The following is a 16524-nucleotide window of genomic DNA, read 5'->3' as shown; positions in this document are numbered from 1 at the left end:
GAAAATGCACAATGTACAAATATATGGGGAGTTCCAATCTCCAACACGGTTTTACAGTGAAAACTGCATGAACATCAAACCGGCAGGAGGAAACAGACTGAGAAACCAGAGTAAGTGTTTCTCCTGCAACATAAAATGAAAAGTAGATGAACGAATGTCTCTCCACATGTTCAGTTCTGAGAGATAAGTGTGTGTGAAAGCCGTCCTTCACCAAGTTTGATGAGAACACAAAGTTTCTTATCAGGCGGAAAATACACTACATATATATATATGGGGAGGTAATAGATACAACACGGTTTTACAGTAAAAACTGCATTAACTTCAAACGGAACCATAAAACAGACTGAGAAATCAGAGTAAGTGTTTCTCCTGCAACCCGTTCCTTTGTGCTAGATGAACGAATGTCTCTCCACGTTCTCAGTTCTGAAATAAAATTGTGTGTAAAAGCCATCCTTCACCTAGCTTGTTGGGAACAGAAAGTTTCTTTTCAGTTGGAAACTACAATACATACATACATTTGGGGAGGTACAAGCTCAAATTGGGTTTTACAGTGAAAACTGCATGAAATTCAAACCAGCACTAGGAAACAGACATAGAAATTAGAGTAAGTGTTTCACCTACAGCCCATTTCCTCTAAGGTAGAATGAACGTCTCTCAAAATGCACACTTCTGAGAGAAAAGTCTTTGTGAAAGCCATCCATCACCTAGCTTGTTGGGAACATAAATTATCTTTTCATGTGGAAAGTACACTACATATGTTAATATGGGTAGATACTAGCTCCAACGTGCTTTACAGTGAAAATTGCATGAAATTGAAAATGCCATTAGGAAACAGACTGAGAAACCATAGTAAGTGTTTCTCCTGCAACCCTTTACATTTGTGCTAGATGAATGAACTTCTCTCCACATGCTCAGTTAGGAGAGATATATGTGGGTGAAAGCCGTCCGTCACCTAAATTTTTGGGAACACATAGTTTGTTTTCAGTTGGAATCTACACTACATACATATATATAGGGAGGAAATAGCTCCAATTCGGTTTTACAGTGAAAACGAAATGAACTTCTAACAGGCACTAGGAAGAGATGAGAGACGAGAGTATGTGTTTATCCTTCAAACTGTTCCTTTTGTGCTATATGCACGAACATCTCTCCACATGCTCAGTTCTTAGATTTAAGTGTGTGTGAAAGCCATCCTTCACATAGCTTGCTGGGAAAACAAAGTACCTTTTAATTTGGAAACTAAACTACATACATATATCTGGGCGATAGAAACTCCAACACAGTATTTCACTGAAAACTGCTTGAACTTGAAAATGGCACTACGAAACAGACTGAGAGACCAGATTAATTGCTTCATCAACCCAGTCCCTTGCTGCAAGATGAATGAACGTCTGTCCACATGTTCAGTGGTGATATGTAAGTGTATTTGAAAGCCGTCCTTCACCTAGCTTGTTGGGAACACAAAGGGTCTTTTAGTTGGAAACTACACTACATACATATATATGACATACATATATATGGGGTGGTTCTAACTCCAACTCGGTTTTACAGAGAAAGTTGCATGATCTTCAAACCTGCACTAGGAAACCGACTGAGAGACCAGAGTAACAGATTCTCCTGCAACCAGTTCCATTTTTCTACATGAAAAAATTTTCTCCACGTGTTCATTTCTGAGATATAAGTGTGTGTGAAAGCCAAACTTCGCTTAGCTTCATGGGAACACAAAGTATCTTTTCAGTTGGAAACTAAATTACATACATATATAAGGGGAGTTACTCATTCCGACTCGGTTTTACAGTGAAAATTGCATGAACTTCATGCCGGCATTAGGAAACACATTGAGAAACCAGAGCAATTGTTTCTCATGCAACGCTTTCCCTTTGAGCAAGATGAATGAACGTCTCTCCACATGCTCAGTTCTGGGAGATAAATGTGTGTGAAAGCCGTTCTTTACTTAAGTTGTTGGGAATACAGTGTTTCTTAGCAGTTGGAAACTACACTACATACATATATATGGGCTGGTACAATCTCCAACTCTGTTTTACAGGGAAAACTGCATGAACTTCAAACCAGAACTAGGAAATCGACTGAGAGACTACAGAAATTGTTTTTCCTGCAACCCGTTCCCTTTGTGCAAGATGCACGAAAATCTCCTCACATGCTCATTTCTGAGGTTTAAGTGTGTGTGAAAGCCGCCCTTCACTTAGCTTGTTGGGGACAAAAAGTATCTTTTAAGTTGGAAACAAAACTATGTACATATATATGGGGAGTTAGTAGCTCCAACTCGGTTTTACATTGAAAACTGCATGAACTTAAACCCGGCAATTTGAAACAGACTGAGAAACCAGAGTAATTGTTTCCCCAGCAAGCCGTTAATATTGTGCAGAATGAATGAAAGTAATTCCACATGCACAGTTCTGACTGATAGGTGTGTGTGAAAGCTGTCCTTTAAATATCTTGTTGGGAACACAAAGTTTCTTTTTAGTTGGAAACTACACTACATACATATACATGGTTAGATACTAGCACCAACTATTTTTTACAGTGAAAACTGAATGAACTTCAAAATAGCCCTTGGAAACAGACTAGAAACCATAGTAAGTGTTTCTCCTGCAACACTTTCTTCTTTCTGATAGATGAATGAACGTCTCTCCACATGCTCAGTTCTGTGACATAAGTGTGTGTGGAAGCCTTTCTTCACATAGCTTGCTTGGAACACAAAATAACTTTTCAGTTGGAAACTACACTACATACATATATATGGGTATGTACAAGCTCCAAATTTGTTTTACAGTTATAACTGCATAAACTTCCAACCAGCACTAGGAAACAGACTGTGAAGCCAGAGTAATTGTTTCTCCTGCAACTTGTTCCCTTTGTGCTACATGAAAGATCGGCTCTCCCGATGTTCAGTTCTGAGGTATAAGTGTATGTGAAAGCCATCCTTCACCTAGATTTTTGGGAACATAAAGAATCTTTGCAGTTGGAAATTAAACTACATATATTTATATGGGGAGATACAAGCTCCAACTCTGTTTTACAGTGAAAAATGCATGAACTTCAAACCGGGAGTAGGAAAACAGACTGATAGAAAAGAGTAACAGTTTCTCATGCAAACCGTTCCCATTGTGGTAGATGAATGAACGTCTCTCCACATACTCTCTTCTGAAAGATAAGTGTGTTTGAAAGCCGTCCTTCATCTAGATTGTTGGGATCAGAAAGTTTCTTTTCAGTTGGAAACAACACTACATATATATATATGGGTAGGTACTAGCTCCAACTGTGATTTACTGTGAAAACTGCATGAACTTCAAACCGGCACTAGGAAACCGACTGAGAGTGCAGAGTAATTGATTCTCCTGCAACCCGTTCCCTTTGTGCTAGATGAATGAATGCCTCAACACATGCTCAGTTCTGAAGTTAAACGGTGTGTGAAAGCCGCACTTCACCTTGGTTGTTGGGAACAGAAAGTATCTTTTTAGTTGGAAACTACACTGCATACATATATATGGGGCGATAGTAGCTCCAACACGGTTTTACACTGAAAACTGCATGAACTTGAAAACAGCACTAAGGAACAGCCTGAGAGACCAGAGTAAATGTTTCCTCAACCCGTTCCCTTTGTGCTAGATGAACAAACGTCTCTCCACATGCTCTGTTCTGAGAGATAATTGTGTGTGAAAGCCACACTTAACCTAGATTTTTGGGAACACAAAATTTCTTTTCAGTTATAATCTACAATGCATACCTTTATATGGGGAGGTACTTACTACAACACGGTTTTACAGTGACAACTGCATGAAATTCAAACCAGCAATAGAAAGCAGACTGAGAGACCAGAGTATGTGTTTTTCATTCAAAATGTTCCCTGTGTGCTACATGAACGAATGTCTCTCCACAGGCTCAATTCTGAGATATAAGTGTGAGTGAAAGCCTTACTTCATGTAGCTTGTTGGGAACACCAAGTAACTTTTCATTTGGAAAATACAGTTCATATATATATATATATGGGGAGGTACAAGCTCCAATTCGGTTTTACAGTGAAAACTGAATGAACTTCCAACCGGCACTAGGAAACAGACTGAGAAACCAGAGTAAGTGTTTCTCATGCAACCAGCACCCTGTTTACTACATGAATGAACGTCTTTCCACATGCAAAGTTCTGAGAGAAATGTGTGGGTGAAAGCTGTCCTTCACCTAGCTTTTTGGGAGCACAAATATTCTTTTAACTTGGGAAGTACACTAATTACATATATATAGGTAGGTACTAGCTCCAACTTGGGTTTACAGTGTAAACAGCATCAACATCAAACCGGCCCAAGGAAACAGACTGAGAATCCTGAGTAATAGATTCCCTTCGAAACTTTCCCTTTTTGTAAGATGAACGAACGTCTCTCTACATGCTTAGTTCTGAGAGATAAGTGTGTGGGGAAGCCACAGTTAACCTGCTTGTTGGGAACACAAAGTATGTTTTTAGTTGGAAATTACACTAAATAAATGTATATGCAGAGGTAGTAGCTCCAACTGGTGTTTACAGTGAAAACTTCATAAACTTCAAAACCAGCACTAGGAAACAGACTGAGAAATCAGAGAAATTGATTCCCCTGCAAAGCATTCCCTTTAATGTAGATGAACGAAAGTCTCTCTACATGCTCAGTTGTGAGACATAAGTGTGTCTGAAAGCCGGCCTTCACCTAAGTTGTTGAGAACACAAGGTTCATTTTCAGTTGGAAACTTCACAACATACATATATATTGGGAGGTACTAGCTCCAACTCGGTTTTACAGTGAAAATTGCATGAAATTCAAACCGTCACCAGAAAACAGACTGAGAGACCAAAGTAATTATTTCCCCTGCAACCCGTTCCCTTTGTGCTAGATGAATGAATGACTCTCCACATGTTTATTTCTGAGAGATATATGTGTGTGAAAGCCGTACTTCACTTAGCTTGTTGGGAACACAAAGTATCTTTTCAGTTGTTACTTACACTTCATATATATATATGTGTAGGTACTAGCTCCAACGCTGTTTTACATTGAAAACTGCATGAACTTCAAACCGGCACTAGGAAACAGACTGAGAAACCAGAGAGAGTGATTACCCTGCAAGCCGTTCTCATTGTGCAAGATGAATGAATGTCTCTCCACACGATGTTCTGACAGAAAGCTGTGTGTGAAAGCTGTCCTACCCCTAGAGTTTTGTAACACAAAGATTCTTTTCAGTTGTAAACTACACCACATACACATATATGGGGTTGTACGAGCTTCAACTTGGTTATACACTGAAAACTGAATGAACTTCAAATGGCACTATGAAACAGACTGAGAAACCATAGTAATGGTTTCTCATGCAAATATTTCCCTTTGTGCTTGATAAACGAATATCTCTCCACATGCTCAGTTCTGAGAGCTAAGTGTGTGTGAAAGCTGTTTTTCACAGCTTGTATGGAACACAAAATAGCTTTTCATTTGGAAAGTACAGTACATACAGATATATGGGGATGTACTAACTCCAACACGGTTTTACAGTGAAAACTGCATGAACTAGAAACAGGCACTAGGAAAAGATGGGAGACCAGAGTAAGTGTTTCTCCTGCAACCCTTTCCTTTGTGATAGATGAAAGAATGTCTCTCCACATGTTCTCTCCTGAGGGACAAGTTTGTGTGAAAGCAGTCCTTCACCTAGCTTTTTGGGATCATAAAGTATCTTTTCAGTTGGAAACTACACTACATATGTTTATATAGGGAGATAGTAGCTCCAACTCAGTTTACAGTGAAAACTGCATGTAATTGAAAATGGCACTAGGAATCAGAGTGAGATACCATAGTAAGTGTTTCCCCTGCAACACTTTCCATTTGTGCTAGATGAACGAACGTCTCTCCACATGCTCAGTTTTGAGAGATAAGTCTGTGTGAAAGCCGTCCTTCACCTAAATTGTTGGGAATATATAGATTCTTTTCAGTTTGAAACTACAATACATACATATATATTGGGAGGTACTAGCTCCATTTCGGTTTTACAGTGAAAATGGCATGCAATTTAAAACGGCACTAGGTAACAGACTGAGAGAAATGGGTAATAGTTTCTCCTGCAACACGTTCCATTTGAGCTAGATGAATGAACGTCTCTCCACATGGTCAGTTCTGAGAGATAAATGTGTGTGAAAGCTGTAGTTCACCTAAGTTGTTGGGAATACAGTGTTTCTTTGCAGTTGGAAACTACAGTACATACATATATATGGGCTGTTAGAAGCTCCAACTCTGTTTTACTGAAAATTGCATGAACTTCAAACCGGCACTAGGAATCCGACTGATAGACCAGAGTAATTGTTTCTCCTGCAACACGTTCCCTTTGTGCTATATGCACGAAAGTCTCTCTACATGCTCTTTTGTGATATTTAAGTGTGTGTGAAAGCCGTCCTTCACCTAGCTTGTTGGGAACACAAAGTATCTTTTAATTTGGAAACTACACTACATGAATACATACGGGGTGATAGTAGCTCCAACACGGTTTTACACTGAAAACTTCTTGAACTTGAAAGGAGCACTACGAATCAGACTGAGAGACCAGATTAAGTGTTTCTTCAACCCGTTCCCTTTGTGCTAGATGAACGAACGTCTGTCCACATACTCAGTTCTGAGAGAGAAGTGTGAGTGAAAGCCACACTTTCCTAGATTTTTGGGAACACAAAATTTCTTTTCAGATGTAACTTACTATTCATAAATTTATATGGGGATGTACTAGCTACAACTCGGTTTTACAGTGAAAAATGCATGAATATCAAACCGACAGTAGAAAACAGCTTGAGAGACAAGAGCATTTGTTTTACCTGTAAAAATTTCCCTTTGTGCTACATGAATGAAAATTTCTGCACATGCTTTGTTCTGAGATATATGTGTGTGTGAAAGCCATACTTCATGTAGCTTGTTGGGAACACAAAGTATCTTTTCAGTTTTAAACTACAGTTCATATATATATATAGGAAGGTAATAGCTCCAATTCAGTTTTAGAGTGAAAACTGCATGAACTTCCAACCGGGACAAGGAAACAGACTGAGAAACCAGAGTCAGGGGTTCTCCTGTAAACCATTCTCTCTATGCTAGATGGAAGAACGTCTCAACACATGCCAAGATCAAAGATATATGTGTGTGTTAAAGCCGTCCTTCAACTAGCTTGTTAGGAAAACAAAGTTTCTTTTCAGTTGGGAAATACACTACATAAATATATATAGGCAGGTACTAGCTCCAACCCGGGTCTACTGTGAAAGCTGCATGGACTTCATTCCGGCACTAGGAAAGAGACTGAGAAACCAGAGTAAGTGCTAACCCTGCAACACTATCCCATTGTGCTAGATGAATGAACATCTCTGCACATGCTCAGTTCTGAGACATAAGTGTGTGTGAAGCCGAACTTGACATAAGTTGTTGGGAACAGAAAGTTTCTTTGCAATTGGAAACTACACTGCATACATATATATGGGGTGGTACTAGCTCCAACTCGGTTTTACAGAGAAAACTGCATGAAATTCAAACTGGCTTTATGAAACCGAGTGAGAGACCAGAGTAATTGTTTCTCCTGCAACCTGTTCCATTTGTGCTACATGAATGAACGTTTCTCCACATGTTCAGTTCTGATACATAGTGTGTGTGAAAGCCTAACATCACTTAGATTCTTGGGAACACAAAGTTTCTTTTCAGTTGGAAACTACATTACATACCTATATAAGGGGAGTTTCTCGTTCCAAATCTATTTTACAGTGAAAATTGCATGAATTTCATGCCAGCACTAGGAAACAGACTGAGAAACCAGAGCAATTGTTTCTCATGCAACGCATTCCCTTTGAGCTATATGAATGAACGTCTCTCCTCATGCTCAGTTCTGAGAGAAAAATGTGTGTGAAAGCCTTCATTCACCTAAATTGTTGGTATACAGTGATTCTTTGCAGTTGGAAACTGCACTACATTCATATATATGGGCTGGTTCAAGCTGCAACTCAGTTTTACAGAGAAAACTACATGAACTTCAAACCGGCACTACGAAACAGAATGAGAAACCGGAGTAATTGTTTCTCCTGCAACCAGTTCCCTTTGTGCTAGATGCACGAAAGTCTCTCCACATGCTCATTTGTGAGATTTAAGTGTCTGTGAAAGCCACCATTCAACTACCTTGTTGGGAACAGAAAGAATCTATTAAGCTGGAAACTACACTACATATATATATATGATGTGATTGTATCTCCAACACGGTTTTACACTGAAAACTGCCTGAACTTGAAAACAGCACTACAAAACAGTCTGAGAGACCAAATTAAGTGTTTCTTCCACCCATTCCATTTGTGCTAGCTGAATGAACGTCTGTCCACATGCTCAGTTCGGAGAGATAATTGTGTGTGAGAGCCGCATTTAACATAGATTTGTGGGAATACAAAATTCCTTTTCAGATGTAAACTATGATGCATATATTTATATGGGGAATTTCTAGCTCCAAATAGGTTTTACAGTGAAAACTGCATGAACTTCAAACAGGCAGTAGAAAACAGACTGGGACACCGGAGTAATTGATTTTCGTGTAAAATTTTCCCTTTGTGCTACATGAACTAACATCTCTCCACATGCTCAGTTCAGAGATATTAGTGTGTGTGAAAGACGTACTTCTCATAGCTTGTTGGGAACACAAAGTAGCTTTTCAATTGGAAACTACAGTTCATATATATTTATGGGAAGGTACAAGCTCCAGTTCGGTTTTAAAATGGAAATGGCATTAACTTCCAACCGGCACTAGGAAACAGACTGAAAAACCAGAGTAAGTGTTTCTCCTGCAACCAGTTCCCTTTTTGCTACATGAACGAACGTTTGTGCACATGCAAAGTTCTGAGGGAAATGTGTGTGTGAAAGCCGACCTACACCTAGCTTGTTAGAACACAAAGTTTCTTTTCAGTTGGAATCTTCACTACATACATATATATGGGAAGGTCCTAGCTACAATGCTGGTTTACAGTGAAAAATGCATGAATTTCAAACGGTCAGAAGGAACATACTGAGAAACCAGCGTAAGTGTTTCTCCTGCAACCCGTTCCCTCTTTCCTAGATGAAAGAACGTTTCTCCACATGCTCAGTTCTGAGAGATAATGTATGTGAAAGACCCCCTTCACGTAGCTTGTTGGAAACAAAAAGTTTCTTTACAGAAGGGAAATACACTGCATAAATTTATATGGGGAGGTACAAGCTCCAAATCGTTTTTATAGTGAAACATGAATGAATTTCAAATCGGCACTAGGAAACCGTCGTAGAAACCAGAGTATTTGTTTCTCCTGCAAACCATTCCCTTTTTGCTAGATGAACGAATGTCTCTCCACATGCTCATTTCTGAGATATAAGTGTGAGTAAAAGCCGTCCTTCACCTAGCTTGTTGGGAAAGAAAGGTTCCTTTCAGTTGGACACTACAATACATACATATATATGGGGAAGGACTAGCTCAAACTGGGATTTACAGTGAAAATTGCATGAAATTCAAACCAGCACTAGGAAACAGACTAAGAAATCAGAGTAAGTGTTTCACATACTAGCCATTTCCTCTAAGGTGGAAGAACGAACGTTTCTCAACATGCTTAATTCTGAGAGGAAAGTTTGTGTGAAAGCCTTCCTTTGACTTGCTTTCTGGGAACACAAAGTTTCTTTTCATTTGGGAACTACACTACATACATATATATGGGGAGGAACTAGCTTCAAGTCGGTTTTACCGTGAAAACTGCATGAACTTAAAACCGGCAGTAGGAAACAGACTGAGAAACCAGACTAATTGTTTCCCTTACAAACCTTTCCCTTTGTGCCAGATCAACAAAAATCTCCCCGCATGCTCAGTTCTAAGAGATATGTGTGTGTGAAAGCCGTCCTTCTCCTAAGTTGCTGGGAACACAAAGTTTCTTTTCAGTTGAAAGTACACTACACAACTATATATATGCAGGTACTAGTTCCAACCCGGTTTTAGAGTGAAAACTGCATGAACTTCAATCCAGCACTAGGAAACAGACTGAGAAAACAGAGTAAGTACTTACCCTGCAACACTTTCCCTTTGTGCAAGTTGAATGAACGTCCCTCCACATGCTCAGTTCTGAGAGATAAGTGTGTGTGAAGCCATCCTTCACCTAATTTGTTGGGAACAAAAAGTTTCTTTGCAGTTGGAAATTACACTACATACATATATATGGGGTGGTACAAGCTCCAACACTGTTTTACAGAGAAAACTGCATGAACTTCAAACCAGCACTAGGAAATGGACTGAGAGACCAGAGTAATTGTTTCTCCTGCAACCCTTTCCATTTGTGCTACATGAATGAACGATTCTCCACGTGTTCAGATCAGAGATTTAAGTGTGTGTGAAGGCCGAACTTCACTTAGGTTGTTGGGAACACAGAGTTTCTTTTCAATTGGATACTACACTACATACATATGTAAGGGGAGTTACTAGTTCCAACTCGGTTTTAGAGTGAAAATTGCATGAACTTTATGCCAGCACTAGGAAACAGGCTGAGAAACCAGAGTAAGTGTTTCTCATGCAACCCGTTCCATTTGTGCTACATGAACGTACATCTCTCCACGTATTTATTTCTGAGAGGTAAGTGTGTGTGAAAGCCGTACTTAACCTAGCTTTTTGGGAACACTGAGTTTCTTTTGAGATGGAAACAACAATACATACATATATATGGGGATGTACAAGCTCTAACTCGGTTTTTCAGTGAAAACTACATGAACTTGAAACAGGCACTGAGAAACAGACTGAGAAACAAGAGTAAGTGATTTACCTTCAACACATTGCGTTTATGCAATGAACGAATGTCTCCCAATATGCTCAGATCTGTGAAATAAATGTGTGTTAAAGCTGTCCTTCACATATCTTGTTGGGAACACAATGTTTCTTTTCAGTTTGAAACTACAATACATACATATGTATGGGGAAGTACTAGACCAAACTCGGTTTTACAGTGAAAACTACATGTACTTCAAACTGGCACTAGGAAACAGACTGAGAAATCAGAGTAAGTGTTTCTCCTGCAACCCATTCTCTCTATGCAAGATGGAAGAATGTCTCTCCACATGCACAGTTCTAAGATATTTGTGTGTGTGAAAGCCGTCCTTCACATATCTTGTTGGGAAAACAAAGCTTCTTTTCAGTTGGGAACTACACTATGTACATATATGTGGGGAGGAACTAGATCCATCTCGATTTTACAGTGAAAGCTGCATCTCTTTCAAACCGGCACTAGGAAACAGACTGAGAAACCAGAGTAACGACTTCTCTGCAATGCATTCCATTTGTGCTAAATGAACTAACTTCTCCCCAAACGCTGAGTTCTGAGATGAAAGTGTGTGTCACAGCCGTCCTTCACCTAGCTTGTTGGGAACATAAAGTTTCTTTTCAGTTGGAAACTACAATACATACATTTGTGTGGAAGTAAAAGCTCCAACACGGTATTACAGTGAAAACAGCATGAACATCAAACCAGCATTAGGAAACAGACTGAGAAACCAGAGTAAGTGTTTCTCCTGCAACAAGTTCCCTTTGTGCTCAATGAATGAACGTTTCTACACATGCTCAGTTCTGAGAGATAAGTGAGTGTGAATGCCGCCCTTCACCTAGCTTGTTCCAAACACAAAGCTTCTTTTCTCTTGGAAAGTATGCTGCATACATATATATGAGTTAGTACTAGCTCCAAATATGGTTTATAGTTAAAACTGCATGAACTTCAAAACAGCACCAGGAAACAGACAATCCAGAGTAAGTGTTTCCACAGAAATCCTTTCCATTTGTGCTTAATTAACAAACGTCTCTCAACATGCTCAGTTCTTTGACACAAATGTGTGTGAAAGCCATCCTTCACCTGTCTTATTGGGAACACAAATTTTGTTTTCAGTTGGTATATACAGTACATAAATATATATGGGGATGTACTAGCTCCAACTCGGTTTTAGAGTGAAAACTGCATGAACTTCAAACTGGTACTAGGAAACAGACTGAGAAACCAGAATATGTGTTTCACCTGTAATCATTTCACTTTGTGCTAGATGAATGAACGTCTCACCACATGCTCAGTTCTGAGAGATAATTGTGTGTGAAATCCTTCCTTCAGATAACTTGTTTGGAACACAAAATTTCTTTTCACTTGAAAACTACACAACATACATATATATGGGGAGGTAATAGCTCCAAGTCGGTTTTACAGTGAAATCTGCATGAACTTGACACCGGCACAATGATACACACTGAGAAACCAGAGTAAATGTCTCTACTGCAACCCGTTCCTTTTATGCTAGATAGACGAACGTCTCTCCACATGCTCAGTTCTGAGAGTAAAGTGTGTGTATAATCCGTCTTTCAAATAAGTTGTTTGGAACACAATGTTTCTTTTACATTGGAAAATACACTAAATGCATATATATATAGTGAGGTAGTAGCTCCAACTGTTTTAACAGTTAAAACTGCATGTACTTCAAACTGGCACTATGAAACAGACTGAGATACCTGAGTAAGTGTTTCTTCTGCAAGCCATTAGCTTTGTGCTTGATGAATGAACGTCTCTCCACATACTCAGTTCTGAGAGATAATTGTATGTGAAAGCTCTTCTTCAACTAGCTTGTTGGGAACACAAAGATTCTTTCCAATTGGAAAATACACTACATACGTATATATGGGAAAGAACTAGCTCCAAATATTTTTTACTTTGAAAACTGCATAAACTTCAATCTGGCTCTAGGAAACAGCCTGAGAAACCAGAGTAAATGTTCCTCCTACAAGCAGATCCATTTGTGCTAGATGAACGAAATTTTATCCACATGTTCAGTCCTGAGAAATAAGTGTGTGTCAAAGCTGTCTGTCACCTAGAATGTTGGAAACACAAAGTTTCTTTTCAGTTGGAAACTACACTTCATACATATATATGTAGAGGTACTACCTCCAACTTGGTTTTACAATGAAAACTACATGAATTTAAACCGGCACTAGGAAACAGACTGAGAAACCAGAATATATGATTCTCCTGAAACCCGATCATTGGGCTAGATGAACGAACGTCCCTCCACATGCTCTGTTCTGAGAGATAAGTGTGTGTGAATGCCATCTTTCACCTAGCTTTTTGTGAACACAAAGTTTGTATTACGTTTGAAGCTTCACTCCATAAATATATATGCGGAGGTACTACCTCCAACTCGGTTTTGAGTGAAAACTGCATGAACTTCAAACCGGCACTAGGAAACAGGCTGAGAAATCATAATAAGTGTTTCCCTTGTAATCCTTCCCATTTGTGCTAGATGAACGAACCTCTCTTTACATGCTCAGGTCTGAGAGATACTTGTGTGTGAAAGCCTTCCTTCACCTAACTTGTTCCGAACACAAAGTTTCTTTTCAGTTGGAATCTACACTTCGTACATATATATGGTGAAGTACTACCTCCAACTCGGTTTTACAGTGAAAACTGCATGAAATTCAAACTGGCATTAGGAAACAGTCTGAGATACCGGGGTAAGTTTTCTCCTGAACATCTTCCCTTATTTCTTGATGAAAGAAAGTCTGTCTACATGCTCCATTGTGAGAGATAAGTGTGTGTGAAATCCATCTTTCACCTAGCTTTTTGGGAACACTAATTTTCTTTTCAGATGGAAACTATAATACATATATATGTATAGTGTGGTACTAGCACCAACTCTGTTTTGCAGTGAAACCTGCATGAACATTAAATCGTTCCTTGGAAACAGATAGAGTAACCACAGTAAGTGTTTCCCCTGCAAACCTTTCCCTTTGGGCAAACGAATGAACCTCTCTACACATGCTGAGTTCAGAGAGATAATTGTGTGTGAAAGCTGCCCTTCAGCTAGCTTGTAGGGAACACAAAGTTCCTTTTCAGTTGGAAACTACACTACATACATATATATGGGGAGGTACTAAAACCAACTCAGTTTTACAGTGAAAACTGCATGAACTTTAAACCAGCACTAGGAAACAGCCTGAGAAAACAGAATAAGTGTTTCTCCTGCAAAACGTACCATTTGTGATAGATGAATGAATGTCTCTGCACATGCTTATTTCAAGGAAATACATGTGTGTGAATGTCATACTTCAACTAGCTTGTTGGGAACACAAAGTATGTTTTCATTTGAAAACGTCTCTTCAAATATATAAATGGTGAGGTACTAGCTCCAACTATGTTTTACAGAAAAAACTGCATGTACTTCAAACTGGCACTGGGAAACAGACTGAGAAAACAGAGAAATTGCTTCTCCTGCATACCATTCAATTTGTGCTAGATGAATGAACGTCTCACCACATGTACATTTCTGAGAGATAATTGTGTGTGAAAGCCGTCTTTCACCTAGCTTACTGGGAACACAAAATTTCTTTTCAGTTGGACTACACTAAATAAATATATATGGGGAAGTACTAGCTCTAACACCGTTTTACTGTGAAAACTGCATGGAATTCAACCTGGCACTAGGAAACAAACTGAGAAACTTGAATAAGTGTTTCTCCTGCAAGCCGTAATCTTTGTGTTCGATGAAGGAACATCACTCCACATGTTCAGTTCTCAGAGATAAGTGTGTGTGAAAGCCGTCTTTCACCTACCTTGTTGGGAACACAAAGTATCTTTTTAGTTGTGAACTACACTACATAAATATATATGGGGAAGTACTAGATCCAACTATGATTTACAGTGAAAACTGCACGAAATGCAAAGCTGCACTAGGAAACAGACTGAGAAACCAGAGTAAGTGATTATCCTGCAACAAATTTCTTTGGGCTAGATGAACGAACTTCTCACCACATGCTCAGTTCTGAGAGGTAAGTGTGTGTGAAAGACATCCTTCACGTAGCTTTTTGGGAAAACAAAGTTTGTTTTCTGTTTGAAACTGCAATACATGCATATATAAGGGGAGGTACCAGCTCCAACTCTGTTTTACAATGAAAACTGTATGAACTTCAAACCAGCACTAGGAAACAGACTTAGAAAACAGAGTAAGTGTTTCCACTGTAATCCTTTCCATTTTGGCCAGATGAAAGAACGTCTCTCCACCTGCTCATTTTTGAGAGATAAGTGTGTGTGAAAGCCGTACTTGACCTAGCTTGTTGGGAACACGAATTTTCTTTTCAGTTGGAAACTAACCTGCACAGATAAAAATGGGGAGGTACTAGATCCAACTCGTGTTTACAGTGAAAACTGCATGAACTTCAAACCGGCAATAGGAAAAAGACTGAGAAACCAGAGTAAATATTTTTCCTGCAAGCCATTCCCATTGTGCTAGATGAACGAATGTCTCAGAACATGCTCAGTCCTGAGAGATAAGTGTGTGTAAAAGCCGTCTTTCACCTAGCTTGTACGGGACTCAATTTTTTTTTTTATCAGGAAACTACACTGCATACATATATATGGGAATGTACTAGCTCCAACTCGGTTTTACACTGAAAACTGTATGAACACCTAACCGGCATTAGGAAACAGACTGAGAAACCAGAGTAATTGTATCTTTTGCAACAAGTTCCCTTTGTGATAGATTAAAGGACGTCTCTCCACATGCTCAGTTATGAGAGATAAGTGTGTGTGAAGCCGCAATTCACATAGCTAGTTGGGAACACAAAGTTCCTTTTCAGTTGGGGACTACTATCCCTACATATATATGGGGAGGTAATAGCCCCAATTCGATTTTACAGTGAAAAGTGCACGAACTTCAAACCGGCACTAGGAAAGAGCCTGAGAAACCAGAGTATATGATTCTACTGCAACCCGTTCCCTTAAGCAAGATGAACTAACGTCTTTCAACTTGCTCCGTTCTAGAGATAAGTGTGTGTGAAAGCCTTCCTTCACCTAGCTTGTTGGGAACATATAGTTTCTTTTCATTCAGAAACAACACTATATACATATATTTGGGGAGGTACAAGCTCCAACTCGGTTTTACAGTGAAAACTGCAGGAACTTCAAACCAGAATTGGAAGCATACTGAGATACCAGACTTAGTGTTTCTCTTGCAACCCGTTCCATTTGTGCAAGATGAACGAACGTCTCTCCACATGCTCAGTTCTGAGAGTTTAGAGTGTGTGAAATCCGTCCTTCATATTTCTTGTTGGGAACACAAAGTTTCTTTTCAGATAGAAACTACAGTACATACATAGATATGAGAGGTATAAAATCCAACAAGGTTTTACAGAGAAAACTGTAGGAATTTCAAACCTGCACAAGGTAACAGACTGAGAAAGCAGAGTAACGGTATCTCCTGCAACCCTTTCCCTTTATGCTAGATGAACGAACGTCTATCAACACGTTCAGATCTGAGATACAATTGTGTGTGAAAGCTGTCCTTCACTGAGCTTGTTGGGAAAACAAAGGTTCGTTTAAGTTGGAATCTACATTACTTACATATATATGGGTGGTACTAGCTCCAACTCATTTTTAAAATAACAACTGCCAGAACTTCAACTCAGCACTAGGAAACATACTGAGAAACCAGAGTAAGTGTTTCTCTAGCTACCCGTTCCATTTGT

The sequence above is a fragment of the Camelus ferus genome, chromosome 9 (assembly GCF_009834535.1).
Source record: "Camelus ferus isolate YT-003-E chromosome 9, BCGSAC_Cfer_1.0, whole genome shotgun sequence".
Lineage (NCBI taxonomy): Eukaryota > Metazoa > Chordata > Mammalia > Artiodactyla > Camelidae > Camelus > Camelus ferus.
This window is presented reverse-complemented; position numbering follows the sequence as displayed.